The 26,790-nt window shown below is 45.0% G+C and overlaps 1 protein-coding gene and 1 long non-coding RNA gene across 5 annotated transcripts in view; one reads left to right on the plus strand and one right to left on the minus strand.

Annotated features, from left to right (window-relative positions):
• Positions 1-412: 412 nt before the first annotated feature.
• LOC116517191 lies at positions 413-4,089 on the minus strand. Of its 3 annotated transcripts, none has more exons than XR_004256427.1 (3): positions 3,742-4,089; positions 1,610-1,823; positions 413-959 (listed from the first exon to the last, which is right to left on the minus strand). It is a non-coding gene; the product is annotated as an uncharacterized LOC116517191 (long non-coding RNA). The 3 variants fall into 3 exon arrangements; XR_004256425.1 differs by having other exon boundaries at positions 3,754-4,087; XR_004256426.1 differs by having other exon boundaries at positions 3,775-4,086.
• Positions 4,090-4,129: 40 nt separating this feature from the next.
• The window catches only part of PLEKHA2 (pleckstrin homology domain containing A2), a 101,766-nt gene continuing 79,105 nt past the window's right edge, over positions 4,130-26,790 (plus strand). Inside the window, exon 1 of one of the 2 annotated variants that reach the window (XM_032230022.1) lies at positions 4,130-4,300. The gene's annotated coding sequence lies outside the window, so the exon portion shown is untranslated. Of the gene's footprint in view, positions 4,301-5,092; positions 5,261-26,790 lie in introns of those variants that run through there. The other variant, XM_032230023.1, reaches the window with a different exon arrangement.

The following is a 26,790-nucleotide window of genomic DNA, read 5'->3' on the forward strand; positions in this document are numbered from 1 at the left end:
TTTCCTTCCCTTCCTTCTCTCTCTTCCTTCCTTCCTTCCTTCCTTCCTTCCCTTTCCTTCCTTCCTTCCTTCCCTTCTTCCTTCAGTCTAACCTGCTGGGAAAAAAACTAAAAGACAATCTTTCCTTCCCTTCCCTCTCTCTCTTCCTTCCTTCTTTCCTTCCTTCCTACTTCTTCCTTCAGTCTAACCTGCTGGGAAAAAAATAAAAAAGACAATCCTTTCCTTCCTTCCTTCCTTCTTCCCTTCTTCCTTCAGTCTAACCTGCTGGGAAAAAAAATCACAAAAGACAATCTTCCTGTCTTTCCTTTCCTTTCCTTTCCTTTCCTTTCCTTTCCTTCCTTCCTTCCGTTCCTTCCTTCCTTCCTTCCTCCCTCCCTCCCTCCCTCCTCCCTCCCTCCCTTCCTTCCTCCCTTCCTCTTCACGGGAATTCCAGTCCCACTTCAAATCTTCTAGGCATGAATGACCTTGACTTCGGCCTGACCAATTCTGTTAGATCCAGCCAAGAGAGGACTGATGGTTGCATAGCAACTTAGCAAATTGGATCACATGCTCAAGCCACAAAAGAGACTTATGCAAAGAGAGCAGAAAGTGCTGCGTTCAGAAGCATGAATAGTCAAAATCCCCAACCCCACCCAGCCTTCTTTCTCTTTTCATTTTTTTTTTTTTTTGCAGCCGTCTTCGCAGGCAGGCGTTCGAGGCGCCGACTCTGGCACAATTGAACGGTGGCGAGCCGAGCTTCCAGCAAAGGGCTGCATGTGGTAAGAGGCAACTAACTTTCCAAGCTCTATAAATAGTTCTGCAGCGTAATGTGTGATCTTCTTCCTAGCTGATGTTTGCGAGGAAAATAGGTTTGAAATGTAGATCTCAGACAGTCACGATCTGCAAAAAACGCAGCCTGGCTTTAGATTTTAAAAGCACCGAACAATGACGGTTACTGGGGAGGAAGCAGGAAGTGATTTCTGAAAAGGAAAAAAAAGAAAAAGAAATTCAAAAGGGAATCCTAACAAAACAAAACTTAAGCGAGGAAGCAGCTGTGTCTTTTCTGAAAGGGGACAGGGAGGCTCTTTAGCAGAAGAAACAAAGGCTGGGGAAAGTTCCTGCATGTTCTGACACTGCAGTTCCGCAAACATAAAAGGTTTTAGTTCATTTAATAAACCATGGTTTAATAACCGATTCACTGATGCGTGAATCCAGGCTGAAACTCCTGCATCCTGAATGGAATACCTGTTCATTGCCATTAGCTAATACTCAGTCAGCTGAGAAACGGATTGACAGAAAACTAGGATATAAACTAAGGCAAGCCATGTAAGACCACAGATCGGCAGGGAATATAACAGCAATCCAAAATCGTTCTTACAACAAATAGTACTTGCAACTTACGACCTAAGTTATCTCACCCAAGTAGCTTACGATCTACCCTGTCTCAAGGCATGCATTTCAACACTGTTGCAAAAAGTAATGAACATGCAACACAAATGGTAAAAGTTTTCAGAGTGTTGATTATACCAACCTCCATCTCACTCAGACAATTTCTTCTGCTAGTTGCCTAGGAGTTACTGAAAAAGACTGGCAAAATCCAGGGATACAATAGTTGTCACTCAGGGCTCACCTTCTGCACATTTTTGGGGGTGCTGAGAATGGCCTCATTTTTGCAATCTGTCTCTAAAAGGCAAAGATTCCAAAAAAGCGGGATATATTATTCATGCATATTTGTTTGCCCCGGAAGTTATCATCCTCCAGCAGGATAGATTTTCCAGTCCTTTCTTCTTCTTCATTTTGCTGAGTCTTCTTGGCATACGTGCCGTGAGAAAAACCAGTCTCTGCTGGAAAAAAAGAGGCATAGCTTCAAAAGCTAAACTTTGCCTAGGGATGACTCCTCCAGCATCTCAATTCACACGTGGTGTTAAACTAAGTTTGCTAATAGACACAATGGGTCGAGCTACCTAGATGCATAATGTTAATGTGATCGATTTTGATAAATAGATAATGCCTGGCTAGAAAGCTGTATTGACAAATAAAACTGAATATACCTTAATGTTCCAAAAATTTCACATACATACATACATACATAAATTCCATAGACATTCAGTTCAAGTCGCAATGATGTCACACGCATTGTAATCTCATTGCACAAGTGACATAAACCTCACCCTATACAATGTACATGGAGACTTTTAATGCTAAGAAGGATGGTTTGTATTGATGCAATAATTCCAACTTAAATAAAACATTAGTTCTTCTACCTTAGTAAAACTCAAGTGGCTTCTCTATTTTCCTGCCAACTTTTTAATTTCCTATCAAGTTTTACTTAGCTATCTGTCAGATTGCTATTTAAAAGTGGGTAACATGTTGCCAAAGACCACCAGAAATAAGTAGGTTCAAGTCACAATCTGCCCAAGATACTTCTGTCACTGTATAGATTTACAAAGTAGTAAATAAGTAAACATTGGGTGGCTCAGTGACTCATAAGTAAGCATTGGGTGGCTCAGTGGCTAAGACACTGTGCTTGTTGATCAGAAAAGTCGGCAGTTCGGCGGTTCGAAACCCTAGTGCCGCATAACAGAGTGAGCTCCCGTTACTTGTCTTCTGCCAATCTAGCAGTTTGAAAGCACGTACAAAATGCAAATAGAAAACCACCTTTGGTGGGAAGGTAACAGCATTCCGTGTGCCTTTGGCATTTAGTCATGCTGGCCACATGACCACAGAGAAATCTTTGGACAGCGCTGGCTCTCCAGCTTTGAAACGGAGATGAGCACCTCCCCCTAGAGTCAGGAACGACTAGCACATATGGGCGAGGGGAACCTTAACCTTAATCTTAAATAAGTAAGCAAGTACATAAATATTTTTTAAAAACAGCATAGTCATCCCATTTTCAGATATCCTCCCAATGCAAAGTACCTTTAGATTTTATATTTTTCCAGCAAATACTTCCTGGAAATTCTGCGTTAAGAAAATACTACGTGTTCGGGAAATTCTGGGCCAATTTTCCGAGCATTTATGGGGATAGGAAACTTTTTAAAAGAGAACTATAACTAGCTCTCTCCTGGCTTACTCCTACATCCCAAAATTGGGACCTCACAGGCTCTTTCGCTCTTAGGTCAAAACAATGTTTACACAACTCCCATCCTATTAAAAAAAACAGTTTACAAGTCACAACAGCTCAGTGAAAACCAAACAAGCCTATTATGTCTCAGTTTGTTGTCTAAACTGGATCATCTCATTAAGCATGCACTGGCATTGCACTTTGCAGATAGTCCCCAACTTACAACCATTTGTGAAGTTCCAACGTCATTGAAAAAACTGACTTAGTCCTGTTTTTCACATTTACGACCGGTGAACACATGATCAAAATCCAGACGCTTAGCAACTGGCATGTATTTGTGACGGTTGCAAGGTCTTGAGGTCATGTGGGTGATGAAGTTATGGAAACTTCATCGCTGGAGGCTTTCAAGAAAAGACTAGACTGCCATCTGTCAGAAATGGTGTAGGGTCCTGCTTGGACGGGGTGGGGTGGACTAGATGACCTACAAGGTCCCTTCCAACTTTGTTAACCTGTAAATATCTGTAAATGTGGTCACTTTTTGTGACCTTCCAAGAAGCCAAGTCACTGGGGAAGCCAGATAAACTTAACAACGGTGTTACTAACTTTAACTGCAGTCATTCATTTATTAACACCTGTGGCCCCAAATTTCTGTAGCCAAGAAAGAAAGCTGTGAAGTGAGTTTTGCCCCATTTTACGACCTTTCTCGCTACCGTTGTTAAGTCGAGGACCACCTGGGAAAAGCCGGGATCTGTAGCCTCCGCACACTCAAGGTTTTAAAATCTCAGCGGCTTTCAGGGAGCCCCGCGAAAGAAACGCGCTGAGCTCCAGCGCCTCTAAAGTTTTCAAAGTTGGTAACTTGGGCTCTTGTTGCCGAGGGGCTCTCCGGATCAAAAGCGAGGATGTTCCGGGCTGCCGCCCACCGAGGTTGCGGACTCGGGGCACCGACGGGGCGTCGTTGCAGGGAGGGCGGCCCCGTCCAGCCCCATCCGCGGGAGCACCCAGGCAGGCGACGGCCGAGGCTTCCCGGGCGCTGCCTGCGCTCAACATCCGGGGCTGGCTTTGGCCAATGGGAAGCGCAACGAACCCGGAAAAAAAAGAAAGGGGGGGAAAAGCCGCGGCGGAGACGGCAGCGCGATCACCGGGGCCGGACGGCAGCCGGGCGCTCATATCCAGGCTGGACGGCGCTTCCCAGCTCCCCGGCCATGTGCGGCACCCGCCGGCTGGAGCCTCCAAGCCGGCCATGAACTCCGCAGGGCGGTGAGTCGGGCCGCTCATCTCGGACGGCGGGGCTGGAGAGCCCTGTGTGTGTGTGTGTGTGTGTGTGTGTGTGTGTGTGTGTGTGAATGCTGAGTGTGGGTCCGTCTGTGTGTGTGTGTGTGAGAGAGAGAGAGAGAGAGAGAGAGGGAGAGAGAATGTCTGTGTGTGTGTGAGAGAGAGAGAGAGTGTGTGTCTGAGAGAGAGAGAGAGATGTGTGAGTGTGTGTGTGTGTTTGAGAGAGTATATCTGTGTGTGTGTGTATGAGTGTCTGAGTGTGGGTCCGTCTGTGTGGTATGTGTGTGTGAGAGAGAGAGAGGGAGAGAATGTCTGTGTGTGTGAGAGAGTGTGTGTGTGTGTGTCTGAGAGAGAGAGAGAGTATGTCTGTGTGAGTGTGTGTGAGAGTGTGTGTGTGTGTTTGAGAGAGTATATCTCTCTGTGTGTGAGTGCGTGTCTGTGTGTGAGAGTGTGTCTGTGTGTGTCTGTGTGAGAAAGAATGTATGTCTGTCTCTCTGTGTGTTTGTGTGAGAGTGTCTTTGTGTGTGTGTGAGAGAGGGGGGGGAGTGCAGTAGTCGAACCGGGCGAGGCAAGCGCGTGGGACCCCATGGGAACGTGGCGTTGGAGAGGGTGGATGGATGCCTTTTCGGGGAGGGACCGAGTAGATGCCCTTCTCGGGGAGAAGGAGGAGGGAGGAGGGATGGGGGGGTGCGTGCCGCGCGCACCCGAACACACCCACCCGCGTAGGGGCTGGAGCTCGGGGCGGGCGCGCCGCTGGAGGACGGGAAGGTGGCGCAATGGGTCGGCAGCCGAGGAGGCCCCGGAGTGGAAGATGAGCCGCCTACCTCCTTCCCTGCCGGGGCTCCGGATCGACGCTGGGGGCGAGCGGAGCCCAGGGTCCGGCACTTTGGGCGCGAGGGTGCGGCTCCCGCCGCCGCTTTAAGCCGAGCCAAGAATTCGGAACAGGTTCGCTTGGACTCTGAACGGCCGTCCGGGGAAAAGCTCTGGCCGTTGGGGCACCCGAGGAAGTGGGCGTCGGATTGGGGCAAGAGCTTGGCCATGTTCCGCTTCGAGCCTTTTTTCTCTTTTGCTTCCAAATGAATCTTCTCCAGGGAGCCCCTTGAAATGATTGCACCCAGGGCAGCCAGATCTCTTGGCAACCTAACCAATGGGCAGAGGATCACAGTTGATCCGGCCTTCCTTTGCTTTGACCTCGCTTTTCCAACCGACCCCAGGGTACGTTTGTGCTGGAATCTTGTATCGGCAGAAGGGTTAGAATACAGTACTGTAGCCTAGCTCACTGCCATGAGTTCGAATGTCACCAGGCTCAAGGTTGACTCAGCCTTCCATCCTTCCGAGGTGGGTAAAATGAGGACCCAGATTGTTGGGGGCAAGAGGCTGACTCTGTAAACCTCTTAGAGAGGACTGTAAAAGCACTGTGAAGTGGTATATAATCTAAGTGCTATGGCTATTGTCCTTCCTTCGTTCGTTCGTTCGTTCCTTCCTTCCTTCCCTCTGCCCACTGCCAGCAGTTCGATCCTGACTGTCTCAAGGTTGACTCAGACTTCCATCCTTCCGAGGTGGGTAAAATGAGGATCCAGATTGTTGGGGGCAAGAGGCTGTAAACCACTTAGAGAGGGCTGTAAAGCATTGTGAAGCGCTATATAACTCTAGGTATTATTGCTATCAATAGGTCCTTTTTTTGCATTCCAAAGCCAGGGCCTTCTGATCCTTGTAGGAACAGGGGACTTCCAGCCCAAAGTTTTATGCAGAAGCTGAACCATCTGCAGCCCTTGGTTGCATGGTGTTTTCACCCTTTCTCTGTCAAGCATACCAGTCAGCTGGCAAAAAAAGGGGACTTTTTATTCTCTTATCAGATGCATAAGTTGACAGCTGCAAAGTGCTGGATTTTAGCAAACTATCTTGGAAAGTGATAGCAAAAGAAGCTATCACTTCCCAAGATAGTTGTGTGTTTGCTTTTAAAAAAAAGTGAAACTCAAAAAAGTGAAACTCCGTATCCTTTGAATAGGCAAATATATTCCATTTGATGGCAGAAAAAATATATTTAAGTATATAAAAATGTTGCCTTGGGGTTACTTAAGTTCAGTTTATTGGGGCCAACTGGAATTCAAGTTGATTTGCAGTGTATTTTTTTTAAAAAGTGGGTCACAGAAGCAGTTCCTCTGCAAACATTTATATGGTAAAATTAAATTTAAAGGTTTTGTTAGATTATAGAATAAAATATAAAACACAAAAGCAAATAGGAAGACATGGGGAGTGGGGGGGGGGAAGGGGAATGAGAAGATTAAGAGATTAAGTGCATGCTTGAGCCAAAAGTCTAAAAAGTTTAAATGCAGTATTATTATTATTTTGTTCTTCCATTTCATCATATCAGATTCTAGGAGACATGCCTAAATGTGGGTTTTTTTTTTTTAGAAGTGATTTGCCATTGCTTCATTCTTAGGGTTGAGAAAGTGACTGGCTTGAGATCACCCATCTAACTTTGTGCCTAAGACTGGAACTCATGGTCTCCCAGTTTGTAGCCGTTGTTGCTTTAACCATTACACCAAACTGGCTCTCAAATGGAATTTTGGAGCTGAAGCGGGGAGATCTTCGTTATGTAGAATAGACTGGCCCAGCTTTTTAATGGCCCATTGAGAAGATGGGGGCTATTAAGAGTGAGTGAGTCCCTGCCTAAAAACATGTTTCTCCATTTCTGATCCAGGGAAATATAATATTCCGCCTTTTCAATTTCCCAGGATATTCATTTTTCTAGGAGAGGGGTGGGTGCTAATTCCTACAGTGTATGTGTGAAAAATGGTTATAAGTCACTATTTTCAGTGCCGCTGTAACGTTGAACTGTCACTAAATGAACTGTTGTAAGTCGAGGCCCACCTGTAGTTGTGTTTGAATCTGATGGAAAGTACGAACTGGTGTTGCACGTCTGTAGCCTGGCTAAGCTCACTTTTAGCTCTGGACGCATCTGCTGTTAGCACAAACACAGCCCTTGCCTTCCCCCATCCTGCCCTCTGGGAGTTAAAAATTTTCTCCTGGAAATTAAATTATTTTGTGTTCTCTTGAAACTACAGATCTTCTGAAATGGCAAATTACAGGCAGTTCTCAACTTACAACCATTCGCTTGTGATTGCTGAAAGTTACAACAGCACTGAAAAAGTGACTTGTGACCATTCTTCACATTTATGACCGCTGCAGCATAAGAGCCGTGGTGGCGCAGTGGTTAGAATGCAGTACTGCAGGCTGTTTCTGCTGACTGCCAGCAGTTCGACAGTTCGATTCTCAATGGCTCAAGGTTGACTCAGCCTTCTGGGGTTGGTAAAATAAGGACCCAGATTGTTGGGGAATATGCTAACTCTGTAAACTGCTTAGAGAGGGCTTAAAACACTGTGAAGTGGTATAAAGTCTAAGCCCTATTGCTGTTGATGTTTTATCTCTATCTCTCTGTCACTTTCTGTCTGTCTGTCTATCATCTATTATTAATATATCATTTATCTAATCTATCTATTTATCTATATCATCTGTCATTTGTATATCTCAATCTGCTATATATCTATCTATCTATCTATCTATCTATCTACTATATATCTATATATCTATCCATCCATCCATCCATCCATCCATCCATCCATCCATCCATCCACATCCATCCAACTACCTACCTACCTACCTATCTACCTACTACCTACCATCTATCCTATCTATCTATCTCTATCTATATCTATCTATCTATCTATCTATCTATCATCATCATCATCCATCCATCCCACCACCCACCCACCATCCAATCCATCCATCCATCCATCCCATCCATCATCTATCTGTCTGCCTGTCTGCCTGTCTGCCTGTCTGTCTGTCTGTCTGTCTGTCTACCTATCTACCTACCTACCTACCTACCTACCTACCTACCTATCTATCTATCTATCTATCTATCTATCTATCTATCTATCTATCTATCTATATATCTATCTATCTATACATCCATCCATCCATCCATCCATCCATCCATCCATCCATCCATCCATCCATCCATCCATTATCCTGCCTGTTATTACCTACCTATTATTACCTCTACTATCCTATCTATCTATATCTGTCAATATTAATCTATCTATTAGAATGCAGTATTGCAGGCTAATTCTGCTGGCTGCCTGCAGTTTGATCATGAGCCTCTTAAGGTTGACTCAACCTTCCACCATTCCAAGGTGGGTAAAATGTGATTGTTGGGGGGCAAGAGGCTGACTCTGTAAACTGCTAGAGAGGGCTGTAAAGCACTATGAAGCGGTGTATAAGTCTAAATGCTATGCTGTTGCATGATGGTTACATGATCAAAATTCAGATACTTGGCAACTGAGTCATTTATGATGGTTGCAGTGTCCTGGAATCATGTGATCACTTTTTCTGACCTTGTGCAAGCAAAGTCAATGGGGAAGCCAGATTTACTTAACAACCGTGCTGCTAACTTAACAAGTGCAGTGATTCACATAACAACTGTAAGAAAAAAAGCAATAGCAACAACGCTTAGACTATGTACACTTCACAGTGCTTTGCAGCCCTCTTAAGCGGTTTACAATGTCAGCATATTACTTCCAATCATTTGGCTCCTTTTATCAAACTGGAAGGATGGAAGCCGAGTCAGATCGAACTGCAGGCAGTTGGCAGAATTAGCTGCAATACTGGTTCCTAACCACTGTGCCACCACAGCTCTATAGAGAAAGGTGGTAAAATAGGGCAAAACGTGCTGAACTTAGCAATGGAGATTTGGGCTCAGTTGTGCCCATCAATCCAGGACTTGCCCGTATATTTTACGATCCGTGGGATGAGGAGGGACGTACTCTGGGATTTGTCCTCGTTCTCTATCTGAAAGTTCTTCTGATGCGTGCAACCAACCAACCAACCAATCAACCCGATAGCACCAAAATAGAACAGTTGTACCTTGAAAACTTGCCAGCCTTTGGCTGTCTGGCACTCCTGTTCATTCCATGAGAACTGAAAGCAGGACGTGCAGTCCCATATTAGGCTATCTCAGGCGAGATTAGGCAGAAAAAGAAAGCCAGCGGTTGGCTGGACTAAAGCCGCACACTTTGTCAAGGCGAGAGATTTGAGTTTTGCTCACCTCGGGCCAGTTTCAACTGTTAATCTGATATTTTGGCATCCTCCTTTTTTTTAAAAAAAAGGATGTTTTTAATAAAACATCCTTTCTGTTTCTCTTTTGCACAGCAGATTGAACAAGAAGAAAAGTAATCTTGCTGAGCAGAGCTGAGACTTGGTCTGTAGGCAACCAAGTGGGATAAAAGAGGAGGCAGGAACTTTGTTTAGGACAGGGGTGCCTAGCACTGGCAACTTTTGACTAAGATTCAGAGGAACAGAGTTGGAAAGGACCTTGTAGGCATCTAGTCCAACTTGCTGCCCAAGCAGGAAACTCACTCTACAACTCTAACCAAGAAGGCTCCCTGCTGTTGGGGTTTCAATGCTGTGCACAAAATAATTCTGTGAGTTGTATGTAGGAGACAAAGGCCAAATATATGCATTGATATCTGGGTCTGGAATTGAGACACCTGTAGGTCATGTAGTCCAACCCCTTACCAAGCAGGAGACCATACACCATTTCAGACAGATGGCAGTCTCCAGGATGAAGATCCCACAACTTCTGAAGACAACGTCTGTTCCATTGGTTGATTGTTCTCACTGTCAGAAATTCCTCCTTATTTCCAAATTGAATTTCTACTTGATCACTTCCATCCATTATTCCTTGTCTGGCCTTTGGAAATAGCCTGAGCCCCCTCTTCTCTGTAGCAGCCCCTCAAATATTGGAAGACTGCTTATCCCGTCTCCCCTGGTCCTTCTCTTCACTAGACTAGCCATGTCCGGTTCCTGCAACTGTCCATCATATGTTTGAGCTCCTAATTATCTTTGCTGCTCTGGCCTCTTTCTAGAGTCACAACATCTTTTTTTTATATTGTGGTGACCAAAACCGCATGGGCTGGGGAATTTTGGGAGTTGATAGTCCACAAATCTTAAAAGTTCCATTGGACTTTTGGTACTTCATGTGGACACCCCTGTCCTAACAAAGCCATGCATGGCTGGCTGGGGAATTCTGGGATTTGGGATCTCCCTAAGTTGCTTTGTTTGGATGCCCTCTAGTTCAGGACATGATATGGTAAATTGTGACCAGAATATCCATGGTTAAGCAATGCATATAAGGAGGGTAGTTTCGGAAGGTTCGTCACTTAAAATTTGCAAGGGGCAGCAAGCTTCAAACTCCGGGCCCAATTCTGGATTATTTTCTTCAAGAGTTCTTTGCTTTTTTATTTGCCGACTAGTTCATAACCCAGAATTGCCCAGGTATTATTTATGGGGGGGACGGACAAGTCCGTGATCAAATGTTAATTTCTAAGGTTGATGTATTTTTCCCTGCCTTCCCCTCCTTTACTCTCTGGAACTAGCTGAGGTCCTTTCTGAAGTCTTCTCACTCTCTTTCTGTGGGAAGAGGCAGGGGTGACAGGTTCTGGAGAAGCGGTAGCAGAAATTTTGAGTATGTTTGGAGCCACTGACAACATCCACCCCTGGCTTGCCACCAGACTGCAGAGGGCAATGGGGATTTTGCAGTCTTCCTTCCCCTGGAGTGGGGAGGGAATGGGGAATTTGCAGTATCCTTCCCCTGGAGTGTGGTGGGAATGGGGAATTTGCAGTATCCTCCCCTGAAGTGGAGTGGGAGTGGGGATTTTACAGTATCCTTCCTCTGGGAGTGAGGGGGGATGGGGATTTTACAGTATCCTTCCCTGGAGTGGAGTGGGAATGGTGGATTTTGCAGTATCATTCCTCTGGAGTGGAGTGGGAATGGGGATTTTGCAGTATCCTTCCCCTGCCACGCCCACTAAGCCACACCCCAACTGAACCGGTAGTAAAAAAATTGAATTTCACCACTGGAATTAGAAATCTTTTCCCAGGCTGTTGTCCACTTTGCAGCTCTCCCCATCTTCCAAGGTCATTCGCACATGCAATTACATCAACTGGGTTTACCTCCAGTTGGGTTGACTGAAGGGGAGGGAAGTTTCCCAAGATCTTGAATGCCAAGGACTCTACTGGTGTGGGGTGGCTGGGTTAGTTACTGCATGTGGAGCTTAGGAAAACTGGTTTTGAATGAGGCACATTTAATAATTTATATCCTGCTTTTTCCCTGGAAGCTTGGGGCAGCCTAGATCACAGCCCTTCCTCCATTCCACCCCCTGCCCCGTTCCAGGTAGTCCTCAACTTACAACCACAATTGGGGCCAGAATTCCAATCACTAGTGAGGCAGTTGTTAGGTGTTGCCTGATTTTTAAGGCCATTTTTGTCACGGTTGTTAAATGCATCATGCAGTCGTTAAGCAAATCTGGCATCAGCATTGGCTTTGATGGTCAAGAATAGGCTGAGATGGTAGCAGGTGCTATTCACATGACTCCCGAGATGATGCAACCCTCGCAAATTCTTGCCAATTGCCCAAATTTTGATTGTGTGACTGTGGGGATATGGCAACAGTTATTAAGTGTGAGAACTGGTTGTGTAAATCACTTGATTCGTTGCCATTGTAATTCAGGACAGCCGCTAAGCAAACAGTTGAAGTTAAGGACTTTACCTGTGTGCTGCACTGAGAGACATTTTGAACTAGCTCAAAGTCACTTAGGAAACTTGTATTAGAACATTTTTTAAAAACATTATCTATATATCTATATATATATATCTATATCTATATGTGTGTGTGTGTCTGTGTCTGTGTCTGTGTGTGTGTTTAATTTGTGCTGATAAATAAATAAAGGGAGACTAGTATAGATCTATTTCAAGCTATTTAGCTCTCATCAGCTAGCCATACCCCTACTGGGATTTTAACTGGGTTTCTGTCGTGATGGACTCTGTGACGAGCCAATTGACAGATGATGGAAGCAGTTAGCTTCCTCCCATAATTGGGGCTTACCAGGAGTTGTAAAATCAAACATATATATATATATGTGGGTGTGTGGTGTGTTGGTGGTGTGTGTGTGTGTATATGATTTTTTCACAACCCCGGTATGCCCAAATATGGGAGGAAGATCACTACTTCCATTCTCTGTCCTTCGGCTCATCACAAGAGACCATCAGCACAAATACAACATTATAGTCTATATATCTATATATCTAGTATCTATATATCTATATATCTATATATCTATATATCTATATATCTATATATCTATCTATATATCTATATATCTATATCTATATCTATATCTATATATCTATCTATCATCTATCTATCTATCTATCTATCTATCTATCTATCTATCTATCTATCTATCTATCTATCTATATATATATATATATATATATATATATATATAAAGTATCCCTCCCCAGCTAATAAAGGAGAAGGACCTTGTGGTTTAGTGGTTAACACATCTGCCTAAGATGTAATACCGCACAGGTTCTAATCCAAGTAATGGGTATGGATAGCTGATGAGAGCTAAATAGCTTGAAATATATCTATACTAGTCTCCCTTTATTTATTTATCAGCACAAATACAACACGTATGTATGTATGTATGTATGTATGTATGTATGTATGTATTAGTTTATAATATGACATACTAAAAGAATACAAAAGTAAACATTCAAGGGAAGAGTTTGCACAGGGTCTCTGAGATTCATGGACAGATCTTCACACTCCTGAAATGAATCTAATGATCTGACCAACTGAATTGTTTCCTGCAAAAAGCCCACTCCCCTTTCACTCCTCTTTTATTACCTATGAGAGAGGCCATCACCTTCCACCTAGGCTTTACTCCCAAGGGCGACCCTGATTTCTGAGTTGTTCTTTTCTCTGACAGCTCTGCGCATGCGCACACTGGGACAGGCTCCAGCTGTTCCTCTGCCTCACTGCTGTCTAGCTCCGTAGGCACCTGATCACTGCCAGACAGCCTCGGTCCAGTCTCTGCCTCCGACACAGAGCCCTCGTCCGAGCCTTCCCCAGCCTCTAGGACCGGCCCATGCTCCTCCCCAACCTCCTCACTGTCTGACTCTGCTGCCAGCTCTGTTGGCCGCTGGTGGGCCACAACACCAAGTCAGTGGAGAAGCCAGATTCACTGAACAACTGGGTTACTAATATATCAACTGTAACTATTCACTTCACAACTACGGCAAGCAAGGTCGTAAAATGGGGCAAAACTCACAGAACAAACACCTCGCTTAAGAACAGAAATTTTGGTTTCAATTTTAGTCGTATGTCAAGGACTACCTGTATTGTTAAGGGCTCTTGTGCCCTCTGTCCTTTCTTATCCTTTCTATATTTTTCTTTTCTTTTCAGGTAGGACTTCTTTACGGGTAGAAATTTGACATATAAGAATTTGACAGGTTAGAAGAAGAAGAAAAAAAACCCACTTTTAACGTTCTGCTGGTTAACTTGCTGCTTGCTTATCTGGCACCTGTGTTATATGCTTTTGAAGAAAAAATAAATAACAACCTGATACCCATATATCAGTGGTTCCCAAACTTGGCAACTTTAAGACTTGTGGACTTCAAGTCCCAGAATTCTCCAGCCAGCTCTGCAGAGCTGCTGGAGAATTCTGGGAGTTGAAGTCCACAAGTCTTAAAGTTGCCAAGTTTGGGAACCACTGCCATATATGATAATCTATCAATGCTTATCTGCAGCCTTGGGAAAACTTATTTAAGGTTACTCAGCTTTCCCTAGGTAACACGTCTGGGCACGAAGAGCTGAGCTAGTTGCCTTTTCTTTCTTTAGCTGTTGCTTTGCAAGCCGAACAGAGGTTGTTTTTGCATCCCCTGTTCCTCTTTCTTCCCACTATTTCTGTCCCGGGCAAAGGTTAGTCGGTTTCCATGTGTGTATTGCAGGCGTCTTCCTCCTTTCCAATCGATAAGTCACCGTGTGGTTGAGCATTAGGAGAGGAAGCTGAGCAGACTGAAGACACTTAGGAACTTGGCTGCGTTCCCTGGAATGAAAGAGGATTAGCTTAACTGTTGTGTTCATCCAAAAGTCTTTTTTTTTTTTTTTTTTGCAGCTGGAGGTTTCAATGCTTTGCCAACAGAGTGAAACCACCTTTTCCCATTGAACAGAATAGCAGAGTTGGAAGGGGCCTTGAAGGTCTTCTAGTCCAACCCCCTGCTCAAGCAGGAAACCCTATACCCGTGATGGCGAACCTATGGCATGTGTGCCAATGTGCGCTGTCACCAGTTGCTCTTTGCAGGCACTGGAGTGCCGGAAAACGGCCTGAAAACGGCCACAAATCAGGGCGCTTTTGGGTCTGTTTTTCTTTGCAGGCGCCGGAGGCAGCCAGCTGGTCTTTGTGGGTGCCAGAGGGCCAAAAAACGGCCTGAAAACGGTCTGAAAACAGGCCAAAAAACTGGCCCCAAAACAGACATGCGCATGCTGGCTAGCTGGTCTTCAGGTTTCCAGCATGTGCATGCAAGCATATGCACGGCTATTCCAGTTTGGGCACTTGGCGCCGAAAAGGTTCACCATCACTGCCCTATACCATCTTCAGACAAAGGGTTGTCCAATCTCTTTTTAAAAACATGGTGTTCGAGCACCCGCAACTTCTTGAGGCAAGCTGTTCCACTGGTTAATTGTTCTCACTATTAGGAAATTAGTTAGTTCTAGGTTGCTTCTCTCCTTCATTAGTTTCCATCCATTGCTGCTGCTTCTGCTTTCTGGTGCTTTGGAGAATACGTTAACCCCCCCCCCCTTTGTGGCAGCCCCTGAGATACTGGAACGCTGCTATCATGTCACCCCTAGTTCTTTTCTTGAAACTGGGCATACCCACTTCCTGCAGCCATTCTTCATGTGTTTTTGCTTCCAGTCCCCTGATCATCTTTGTTGCTCTTCTCTGCAGTCTTTCCAGAGTTTCAACATCTTATTTATCTCATGGCAACCAAATTTGCAATATTCCACGTGTGGTTTTATCAAGGCATGCCAGTATAGCCTACTGGACTGTATTGAGCCATGGTGGTGCAGTGGTTAGAGTGCAGTACTGCAGGCTACTTCTGCTGCCTGCCAGCTGCCTGCAGTTCAGCAGTTCAAATCTCACCAGACTCAAGGTTGACTCAGCCTTCCATCCTTCCGAGGTGGGTAAAATGAGGACCCAGATTGTTGGGGGCAACAGGCTGACTCTGTAGATTGGTTAGAGGAGGGCTGTAAAGCACTGTGAAGCATTATATGAATGCTATTGCTATTGTCCTTCCTTCCTTCCTTCCTTCCTTCCTTCCTTCCTTCCTTCCTCCCTCCCCTCCCTCCCTCCCTCCCTCCCTCCCTCCCTCCCTCCCTCCCTCCTCTTCCATGGTGCACAATGGTCAGAATGCAGTATTGCAGGCTGTCTTTGCCCACTGCCAGCAGTTTGATCCTGAGCGGCTCAAGGTTGATTCAGCCTTCCATCCTTCTGAAGTGGGTAAAATGAGGCTCAGATTGTTGGGGGCAAGAGGTTGACTCTGTAAACCGCTTATAGAGGGGTTGTAAAGCACTGTGAAGTGGTATATAAATTTAAGTGCTATTGATACTGCCCTCCATGAGTTCAGATGATCTGTATTAGATCAGAACCCTGGCTTGTCTCTCGGATTTTTGTTCCCTGTAAGAGCTAAAAGAGATGCTTCTTGGAGATCTGCAAGTGGGAAGTTGTAGGATGATGTCCACAGCCATTTTTCTCCATCGGTCTTCTCCCTCCTTTTTTCTTAACTTTTCAAAGCCCATTGGATGCAAAAAAAGAAACTGCAGAGTGCAGGGAAACAAAACAGTGACATGCATGCATGCATGCATGCATGCATACATCATATATACATACATACATACATACATACAAACATACATACATACATACATACAAACATACATTCGTAGATTTTCACGGGTGTAGGTATGCTGGTTTTGTTGTATTCGGGTCTTTTCCCATGTAAGATTGAGATTGTTTTGGCAACATTTTGGAGAGGTCTCACTTGCCATCTTCAGTTTTGGGCTTAAAGCATGGTCGAAGCTGCCGTCTTTCTATAAATCTTGGTGGGGTTGTGTGGAATGCTGGCTTTGTTTCAGTAAGTGGAATGATTGGTCGTGTAGTTGTATCATGATTGGTAGATTGGTGCTGATTGGTGCTGGCTGTGTATCCGTTGTTATTTCGTCTTGTAACGGCCTGGGTGGTAGGTGGGGCTTGTATGTTGACTAGGGCTTGTTTCCAGATGTCTGGTAAGCGGGAGGTATCGTCACGTTTATTCATGTTGTGGGGATGTTTCTCTATTTCGATAGCTTCCATAATTATTCTCTGTTGAAGTGTTCAGTTTTGGAGATTAACCTGGTTCCTTCAAAATTAATTTCATGACCTGTAGCTTTAAGGTGCTGGAAAAGGGAGGAAGTTTTTTTTTCTTTTTTTCTTACTGCGTTCTTGTGTTCTGCGATGTTCTTGTGTTCTGCGATGCGTGCATTTATTCTCCTGTTCATTTGTTCTATGTATGTTGCAGGGCAGATTTTGCATGGTATTTCATAGACTCCTTGGTTTTCTAGCTAGATTTTGTCTTTGGGGTTTCTTAAGATGTTGGCTATTTTTTGGACAGTGTTGAAGGCTGTCTTGATATTGTGTTTGTGGAGAATTTTGCTGATTTTATCTGTGGTGCCTTTGATGTAAGGGAGGAGCGTGATGCCGTTGTCCTGTTCTGTGTCTCGGTTTTTTTGGGGGAGTCTCCCTTTGGATTAGGTTGGTAATTGTTTTTCTTTTCACTCCATCCCCCCCCCCCAAGATTTATAGAAAGACGGCAGCTCTGACCATGCTTTAAGCCCAAAACCGAGCCTGAAGATGGCGAGTGAGACCTCGCCGAAACGTTGCCAAGACAATCTCAATCTTACATGGGAAAAGACCCGAATACACAAGAGCAGCATATATATGTTTAGCCACAGAAATGCTGGCCTGGGCGTCAATAAGACAAGAATTGCTTGTGCAATATTTTCAAAAAAAAAATCTCTTGACGTTGAACAATGCATCCATTTGAAAGCATCTATTCCAGAGGTGTCAATCTCAAGGCTCCTGGGCCAGATCCAGCCTGTGGGGTGCTTAGATCTCGCCCGTGGGGCCAGTCTGGAAACAATGAAGGACTGGCCCACGGTGCCTCTGCCAATGAAAATGGGCTCCCAAGCTCTGTTTTCAGCTGCGATGGCCTTCTGCAACCCTCCGCCAGTAAAAACGGAGCTTGGGAGGCCGCAGGCAGAGGGTTGTAGAAGATTGTGGCAGCTGAAAATGGAGCATGGGAGCTCATTTTTGCTGACTGAGTGCTCAGGCCACCACAGGTGCTGACACGAGTGAAGAGCTGGCCACACCCACCCTGGCCACACCCACACCCAGCCCCCAAGGTCAAACACAACGCGGCCCTCAATGAAATCGAGTTTGACGCCTCTATGACCTATTCATTTAAAAGCAGATATAAATGCGTACAAATCATATCAATGCCAGCTCTTAGCAATCCCATAGCTTTTCTCCAGAGGGACTCCATCTCCGTCTTGCAATGCTTCTATCTGCGCAGCCCTAACAACTGTTAATCAGTCCATATGTTTGTCCCGTTTCTCTGTTTCTTTCCACCTTTCCCAGCATTATAGACTGAGAGAGAGAGAGAGAGAGGGAGGGAGGGAGGGAGGGAGGGAGGGAGGGAGAGAGGCCTTTTCATGATATGTTCAAAATAGTCTAATTTCAAACTGATCACTTGTGTCTTGAGTGACATTTCTGAGCTGATTTGTTCTGTGGCCTGTTGAGATCCAATTTGAACTGAGCTGTTTTGCCAACTCTTTCTCATGGTGGCTGTTTAGCTCCAGCAACTGCTTCCTGTTGGGGCCCTAAGGAGCCCGGGTAGGGAGGCGAGGATTGGCAAGTGGAGGCTGGCAAGGTGCCCCTAAGTGATGTTGAGTTGGCCACGCCCTCCCAGTCACATGACCACCTAGCCAGCAGGTCATTAGGCAAATCATATTAGTGGTCCGTGGAATTTAAAATTAGGAATTTAGGGGTCCCTGAGGTCCGAAAGGTTGGGGACCTCTGGACTAAACCCTATGCTCACGATGGTGAACCTATGGCATGCGTGCCACAAGTGCCACGCAGAGCCATTTGTCAGAGCACACGAGGTGTTGCCCTGTCAGCTGGTCAGCACACATGCACGCCCTGTCCAGCTGACTTCAGCCTTCTTTTGAGACCATTTTTCACCCTCCGGAAGCCATGAAGCCAGAGTGCGAAAAACAGACCCTATGGGCATACCAGAAGTTTGGGAACATACTTCCAGTTTGCTTGTATGGTCGTTTTTTGCCCCGAAGGCTCCACAGGATGAAAAACGGCTCTACAGACCAACTGGAAGTCTCTTTCAGTTTCCTTGTAGGGTCGTTTTTTGCCCTCCAGAGCCTTCAGGGAAGCCTCCTGAAGGCTCCTGAATGCTCCAGAGGACTAAAATCACCCCTACAAGCAAACTGGAAGTGCATTCCCAAACTTCTGTTTTGCCCGTAGGGCTGGTTTTTCACGCTCTGGAGTCTTCAGGGAAGCTCCTGAAGCCTTTGGAGGGCCTCTGGGAGGGGGTTCTCCCCAGGCTCCTATAAAGCCTCTGAAGCCTGGGAGGGCAAAAAAAGCATGCCAAAAGTAGGGGGAGCACTGGTTATGTGCACATGCACGCTAGTGTCATGTGCATACCCCCTGCGCTCCCCCCACTTTTGGCACGCGAGCCAAAAAGGTTTGCCATCACTGCCCTATGCTCTGCTGCATGATTCCAACGGAAGCATTGGATTTGATACACCTACCCTCTGCAGGGGCCTGTGGGCCTGTGGAGGGCAGAGCTGTTGCTTCAAATAAAGGGAATGTTTTGTTTTGCAGAATGCGTTTTTTTTTTAGAAGAAATCTTTTCCAAAATGTATATCTAGGGAACATGACCGGATTTTGATCTTCGGAAAAATGGTTTTATGTGGCAGGGTTCAGATTGCTTTCTTGTAAGACTCTTGAATCCAATCCTCTCTCTCTCTCTTTTTTTCCGTCTTCTTTACTTCCTCTCTAGTAAATAGCAGGCACTTTGTCCCCAAGAATCTTGCTTTGTTCTCCTTGGGTTGTGGTGGTAAGTCTCGCCATCTAGTATTAATTCTTTCTTTTTTTTTTAAAGGCTTTTAATACTTCTGCAAACCTCCATGTTCTCCATTGCTGATTGCTATCTGTCTCTTGTTACCTGGGTCAGGAGTAATTGAGAATTGAATGCAGACAGATTGAATGGACCTTAGTCATTTAGATATCACACATAGGTGTGCACATGACAGTTGATGAATCTATTGGCCTGGGAAAGGAAGTACAATGAATATCTGTGTGTGTGTGTTTGTGTGTGTGTGTGTGTCTGTCTGTCTATCTCTCTGTTTCTCTCTGCCTCTGTTTCTCTGTCTCTCTCTTTCTGTCTGTCTCTCTGTGTCTCTTTCTGTCTCTCTCTCACTGTCTCTCTTTCTCTCTCTGTCTCTGTTTATCTGTCTCTCGCTCTCTCTTTCTCTGTGTCTGTGTCTCTCTCTCTGTCTCTCTCTGTTTCTCTCTCTGTCTCTTTCTGTCTCTGTCTCTCTCTTTCTCTCTGTCTCTGTCTGTCTCTTTCTCTCTGTCTGTTTGTCTGTCTCTGGCCCTGTCTGTGTGTGTGTTTCTCTCTGTCTCTGTCTCTCTCTCTCTTTCTGTCTCTCTCTCTCTTTCTCTGTCTCTCTCTCTCTTTTATGCCTATATATAGATATGAAGAAACAAATTCTGTGTCAACGTCCATTTGCATCAAAATCATTTAAACATTTTAAAAAGAGAATGCTCAGCAAGCTAAATGTGGTTTCCAAAGTCCTTGATTTTTCTTTTAAATATTTTCTGTTGTTGTTGGTGATGGTTTAATGAAAGGGGGGAGGGGTGTTTGCAGGGATAGGTGCTTTTCACTGGCACCACATTTGCAAAGTGGGTCGTGGGCTGTTTGCTTAGTGTGTGGCAAGTGGAGTTGGATGGCAAGAATATTTGTGTGCTTGCACACACGGGTTTGCACCATTTGACACATACACACAGCAGAATTTCATAAAAGGAAGTTGAATTTGCAAAAGCGGTAATATCACAGTGTTGTAAATCAACCAACCAACCTTCCCCCACCCTTTTGCTCCGGATGGATGACCTAGCAATGGGGTTTATGGTGCCACAACACCTCTACTTCTCTCTTAAAAGGAACTGAAGATCTATTTTAATCTTTTTTCTTTTCTTTTTGAAAAGCAAATATGTTTTCTGCTTGAACATCGTTTGTCCTTGTTCAACACAACCGGCCCAGGAGCCGTTAAAACTGAGGCTAAGCAAATAAGCAGTTCTTTAAAGAAAGTTAGAGAATTTTAGAGGTACATACAGGCAGTCCTCGACATACAACAGTTCACTTAGTGACCATTGTAACAGCACTGAAAAACGTGACTTACAGTAATGGCCAAAATTGTGGAAACCTTCTGGGAAAAGTGTACTGTGTTTTTGAGGTTTGGTGGCTAATAACATCACTTTTGGGGGGAGTAGGACCATAAAATTATATATCAATGGAAAGATAATTTAATCAAGAATGTAATGCAATAGCTTTTATGAAGGATTTGTTATTAGAATAGCAGTTATAAAGAAGAAAAATGAAACATGTAGAAAAAACGAGATACAATTTTCACTATGTCAGTTAATACCTAGTTTTACCTTTAGCACTAATTAGGGCCTTACAACGTCTTCCCATAGAGTGAACCAAGTCTTTTAGTTCTGCAGCTGTTATTGTGTGAAACCAAGATTGAATGATTGCTTCTATTAACTGGGTTTTATTGCTGGCAATATTTGACTATACCTTTTCATAGAATACAGATCGTTGAACAAACAAATTGTTTCATTACCTTCTTGATTAAAGTATCTTTCCATTAATGTATACTTTTATGGTACCACTCCCAAAACAAGTGGTGTTATTAGCCATCAAATCTCAAAAATACACTTTTCCCAAAAGATTTCCACAATTTTGGCCACTACTGTACGGCCATTTTTCACACTCATAATCGTTGCAACGTCCCCGTGGCCGTGTGGAATATATTTGAATGCTTGACAACTGACTCACAATTTATGACAGTGTCCCGGGGTGTGTGTGTCATGTGATCTCCTTTTGCGACCTTCTGACAAGCAAAGTTAAGGGGGAAGCCAGATTCTTAACAACCGCAGGGATTCACTTAACAATGGTAGCGAGAAAAGTCCTAAAACGGGGACAAAACACACTTCACAGAATTCTCGGCAATGTACATTTTGGGCTCAATTGTGATTGTAAGTTGAGGACTACTTATATTAGAATTAAATATAAGGGTTAAATGAATCTTACAATAGCAGAGTTGGAAGGACCTTGGAGGTCTTCTAGTCCAACCCCCTGCCTAGGCAGGAAACCCTATACCGTTTCAGACAAATGGCTATCCAACACCTTCTTAAAGACTTCCAGTGTTGGGGCATTCACAACTTCTGGAGGCAATTTCTGTTCCACTGATTAATTGTTCTAACTGTCAGGAAATTTCTCCTCAGTTCTAAGTTGCTTCTCTCCTTGATTAGTTTCCACCCATTGCTTCTTGTTCTACCCTCAGGTGCTTTGGAGAATAGTTTGACTCCCTCTTCTTTGTGGCAACCCCTGAGATATTGGAACACTGCTATCATGTCACCCCTAGTCCTTCTTTTTCATTAAACTAGACTAGGGCTGTTTTTTGCCCTCTGGAGCCTTTGGGAGGCTTCCCTGAAGGCTCCAAAGGGCAAAAAACGGCCGTACAAGCAAACCGGAAGTCACCATTCCTGAACTTCCGGTTTGGCTGTAGGGCCATTTTTTGCCCTCCAGAGGCTTCAGGGAAGCTCCTGAAGCCTCCGGAGGGCTTCTGGGGCAGCGGGGGAGGTTGGTTTCACCTTCCCCAGGCTCCTAGAAAGCTTCTGGAGCCTGGAGAGGGTGACAAAAGTGTGCCAAAAGCAGGGGGGAGCGCTGAGGTCACACACGTATCATGGGTGTGGCAGACCTGCGCACGACCTCCCCCATGCTCCCCCCACCTTTCGCACGCAATCCAAAAAAGGTTAGGCATCACTGCTCTACAATTTCTTAAGGTTAAGACAAAATCTCCTGAAAATGAACAAGGAACTTTTAAGAAGAGAAGTTTATCATGCAGGATTGCAGCTGGTTAGGAAAGGCTGTCTGTCATCAGTGCCTTTAAGAATTTGCTTAGTTAGCATTTACAGGCAGCATTTACTCTAAAGCCGTGATTACTCTAAAGACGTGCCCAAAGTGGCACACGAAGCCATGTCTCCTGGCATGCGCAGCATTGCCTGTTTGTCTTCTGGGTTCCTGGTGTGCATGCGCATGCATCAATCAGCTGTTCTCCGCGGCACGGCAGTGCCAAAAACCAGTGTTTGCATCTCTTCCAGCAGCTGATTGTCAGCTGTGCATGCTTGCCAAGAATCTGGAAGTTCAGCTTTTCCAGAGCGTGATCCTTTCACATATTGCGGCAGTGCTGAAAACCGGCCTGTGCATGGATGTCAGCCAGCTAATCGTCGGGCACACATGCACACTAGAACCCAGAAGTTTGGTTTTTCCGCAGCGTGGCCCCCGACGAGCGCAAGCACACAATGGTTCCGCGTGACTTTTTGGGCACTCGGTGCCGAAAAGGTTTCCCATCACTGCTTTAAAGTGATGTAGAGGCAACTGTTGGGCTGCAGAAACCTCAGGGTTTGATGGCTGCATGGTTGAGATTAGGAAGGCAAATTACGGTCTCTTTAATTATGCCTTGCAAATTGTGGGAAACACTGAAACATGATTTGCCTATCCAATAGCTGAGTTTACATCACAAATTAAGGCAAAGCCAGAGAAAACCATGTTAAGGTGCAGAAGGGCATAAACTAGGCAATTATTAACAGATTAGTAGAGTTGGAAGGGAACTTGTAGGTCATCCAGTCCACCCCACCCCACCCAAGCTGAAGACCCTACCCCATTCCCATCAAATGGCAGTCCAGTCTTCCTTTGAAAGCCTCAAGAGACAAAGCTCCCACAACTTCCAAAGGCAACTTTTCTTCCATTGGTTCACTGTCAGGAAATTTCTCCTTATTTCTAGGTTGAATCTCTCCTTGATCAGTTTCCATCCTTTATTCTTTGTCTGGCCTTTGGGTGCTTTGGAAAACAGGTTGAGCCCCTCCTCTCTTTGGCAGCCACCCAACTATTGGAAGACTGGTATCCTGTCTCCCCTGGTCCTTCTCTTCACTAAACTAGCCATGCAGGTTCCTGCAACCGTTCCTCATATGTTTTAGCCTCCAGTCCCCTAATCCTCCTGGTTGCTCTTCTCTGCACTTTTTCTAGAGTCTCAACATATTTGTTATATTGTAGTGACCAGAACCGCATGGGCTGGGGAATTCTGGGAGTTAAAGTCCACAAGTCTTAAAAGTTGCTCAGGTTGGACACCTCTGTCCTAAACAAAGCCATGCATGGCTGGCTGGGGAATTCTGGGATTTGGGAACTCCTAAAGATGCTTCGTTTGGATGCCCTCTGGTTCAGGACATGATATGATAAAATTGGGACCAGAATATCCATTGCTAAGCAAGGCATATAAGGAGATAGTTTCCAAAGGCTCATCATTTACAATTTGCAAGGGGCAGCAAGCTTCAAACCCAGGGCCCAATTCTAACCCTATCCCTAATGTTCATCATATGTTTTAGCCTCCAGTCCCCTAATCATCTTTGTTGCTCTTCTCTGCACTTTTTCTAGAGTCTCAACATCTATTTCAGTGTTTCTCAACCTTGGCCACTTGAAGATGTCTGGACTTCAACTCCCAGAATTCCCCAGCCAGCGAATGCTGGCTGGGGAATTCTGGGAGTTGAAGTCCAGACATCTTCAAGTGGCCAAGGTTGAGAAACACTGATCTATTTTATAGCGTGGTGACCAATTATGCTAGATTCCATTGTCTAGCGTTGTGATTTTTTTTTTAAAAAAAGTGCAATAATTTGCAGAAAGTGTTTTGAACCTTTGGAAAGTGCAATGTCTTTGGCTGATGATTGTCCCTAAGGCTTTGTGGGAGGAAAGTATGTGAGAAAGGTCTCATTTTCTGATATCGCACAGTTGGTTGGCCTTGGATTTTAGGCTGGTCTCCAGAATCCGGTGTCCTTCAGAAATGTTGATGTTGCAATTCCTCTTCCCCCGAGTTGTCTGAAAATTCTCGGGGTGGCAGTTCCAAGAAATCTGGAAAGTCCAGGGGGGGAGGAACTTACTCAAAGGCAAAGTGTTTCTCCACATTGGTAGTTTAAGATGGGTGGACCTCAACTCTTAGAATTCCCCATCAGCGAATCCAGCACCCATCCTAAAGCTACCAAGGGTGAGCCTCTGTGGAGATTCTCAGTCATCCTGGTCCTAGTTGTCTCCAAAGTTCTTTTTTCCCCCTAAAAAAGGCGACTGGACTGTTTTTTTCTTGAGGAAGGGGAACAAAATGGTTAGTTTCTCATCTAAGAAACTTCATCAGTTGAAACTTCATCCAAGAAACTTCCATCCCCCAGTTTCAATTGTCAGTACTTATCCTCCATCTCTCCCTCAGCTCATCATAACTGATGACATTTCTTGGATGAGAAAATGAAACTGATGCAGATACAGATTTTCAGAGTTGGAAGGGATCTTGTAGGTCATCTAGTCCAACCCTCCGCCCATGCAGGAGACCCTACACAATTTCTGACAGATGGCAGTCCAGTCTCTTCTTGAAAGCCTCCAGGGATGAAGCTCCCACAACTTCTGAAGACAACTTCTGTTCCATGGGTTGATTGTTCTCACTGTCAGAAAATTCCTCCTTATCTCTAGGTTGAATCTCTCCTTGGTCACTTTCCATCCATTATTCCTTGTGTGGCCTTCAGGTGCTTTGGAAAATAGCTTGACACCCTTCTCTCTGGGGCAGCCCCTCAAATATTGGAAGACTGCTCTTATGTCTCCCCTGGTCCTTCACTAGATTTTGTTGTTAGTTGCAAAGTCATGTCCGACCCATCGCAACCCCATGGACAATGTTCCTCCAGGCCTTCCTGTCCTCTACCATCCTCTGGAGTCCATTTAAGCTCACGCCGACTGCTTCGGTGATTCCATCCAGCCACCTCATTCTCTGTCATCCCCTTCTTCTTTTGCCCTCAATCTTTCGTAGCATTGGGCTCTTCTCCAGTGAGTCCTTCCTTCTCATTACGTGGCCAAGTATTTGAGTTTCATCTTGAGGATCATTTTGTTCTTCTTCCCCAAGGAAAAAAACAGTTCACTGGCCTTTTGGAAAAGCACTTTTGAGTATTCAGGTTGAAAAACATTGCTCTAACACCAGACTATGCTGCTACTAGTCCTTGTTGACAGATTTATCACAAGCATTAACTCAAAAACCCCAACATTGGCCATCAATGAAACACCAGATGTGACTTGTGGTTGGTCCTCCAGATTTGACTGGCCTCTTCAGCCACAAAAGAGAAATGTGTTCTGTTACAAAAATATGAGTCACTGAAAGAAGGACTCAAAAACCCATCACCTTAACGAAATCATTCTGATGTCCAAGGTGCCTGTCCGAAGGTAAAGCTAGTCCTTGACTTTCTGTTATAGCCCGCCAGCAGCCAGTAGAGCTGGCAGCAGATTTGGACAGTGAAGAGGTTGGGGAGGAACATGGCCCAGTCCTGGAATCTGGGGAAGGCTCTGATGAGGGCTCTGTGTTGGAGGCAGAGAGGGGGCAACAGCCGTATGCCAGTTATCAGCTGCCTTCATAGTCAGACATCAATGAGGCAGACAATTAGCTGGAGCCTGTTCCCAGTGTGCACATGTACAGAGTTGCCAGACAAAAAGAACAACTAAAGAACAAGGGTCGACTTGGGAGTAAGGCCACAGGTGGAAGATGAATGGCCCCTCCCATAGGGAATAAAAGAGGAGCGAAAGAGGAGTGGAGTTTGCAGGAGACAATTATTTCGCTTAATTGGTTCGTGACTCTCCAAGACTCCTTGCCAAGTTCTGCAGATATCGGCCTGTCAGCTCTCCAAGCCAGATAAGGTCTGTGACTGTAAATCCTCCCTTGAAAGATTTTGCTGGCTGTGAATGAGCAGAATTCACAGGAAATCAATAAAAAGGGGCTTTTGTCGGGACAAGGAGTTTGCTTCATGCTCTTGGGAAACCTCGGTCAGAACACTTACAACTATTGGTTTGGTGACTGTTTGAAGTTATAACAGCACTGAAAGACTTGACTTATGATAGTTTTTCACATTTATGATTGTTGCAGCATCCACATGGTCGCATGATCTGTATTCAGACACTTGGCAACTGGCATGTAGTTATGACTTGATAACTGCAGTGATTCACATAGCAACGGTGGCAAGGAAGTTTGTAAAATGAGGCGAAACTCACTTAGCAACTGTCTTGCTTAGCAGCGGAGATTTTGGGCTCAATCATGGGTGAGGACTGCCCATATATTGCAAAACCCTTAAGCTCTTTAGAAGAGGGACAAGGTC

The sequence above is a fragment of the Thamnophis elegans genome, chromosome 13, assembly GCF_009769535.1.
Source record: "Thamnophis elegans isolate rThaEle1 chromosome 13, rThaEle1.pri, whole genome shotgun sequence".
Taxonomy (NCBI): Eukaryota; Metazoa; Chordata; class Lepidosauria; order Squamata; family Colubridae; genus Thamnophis; species Thamnophis elegans.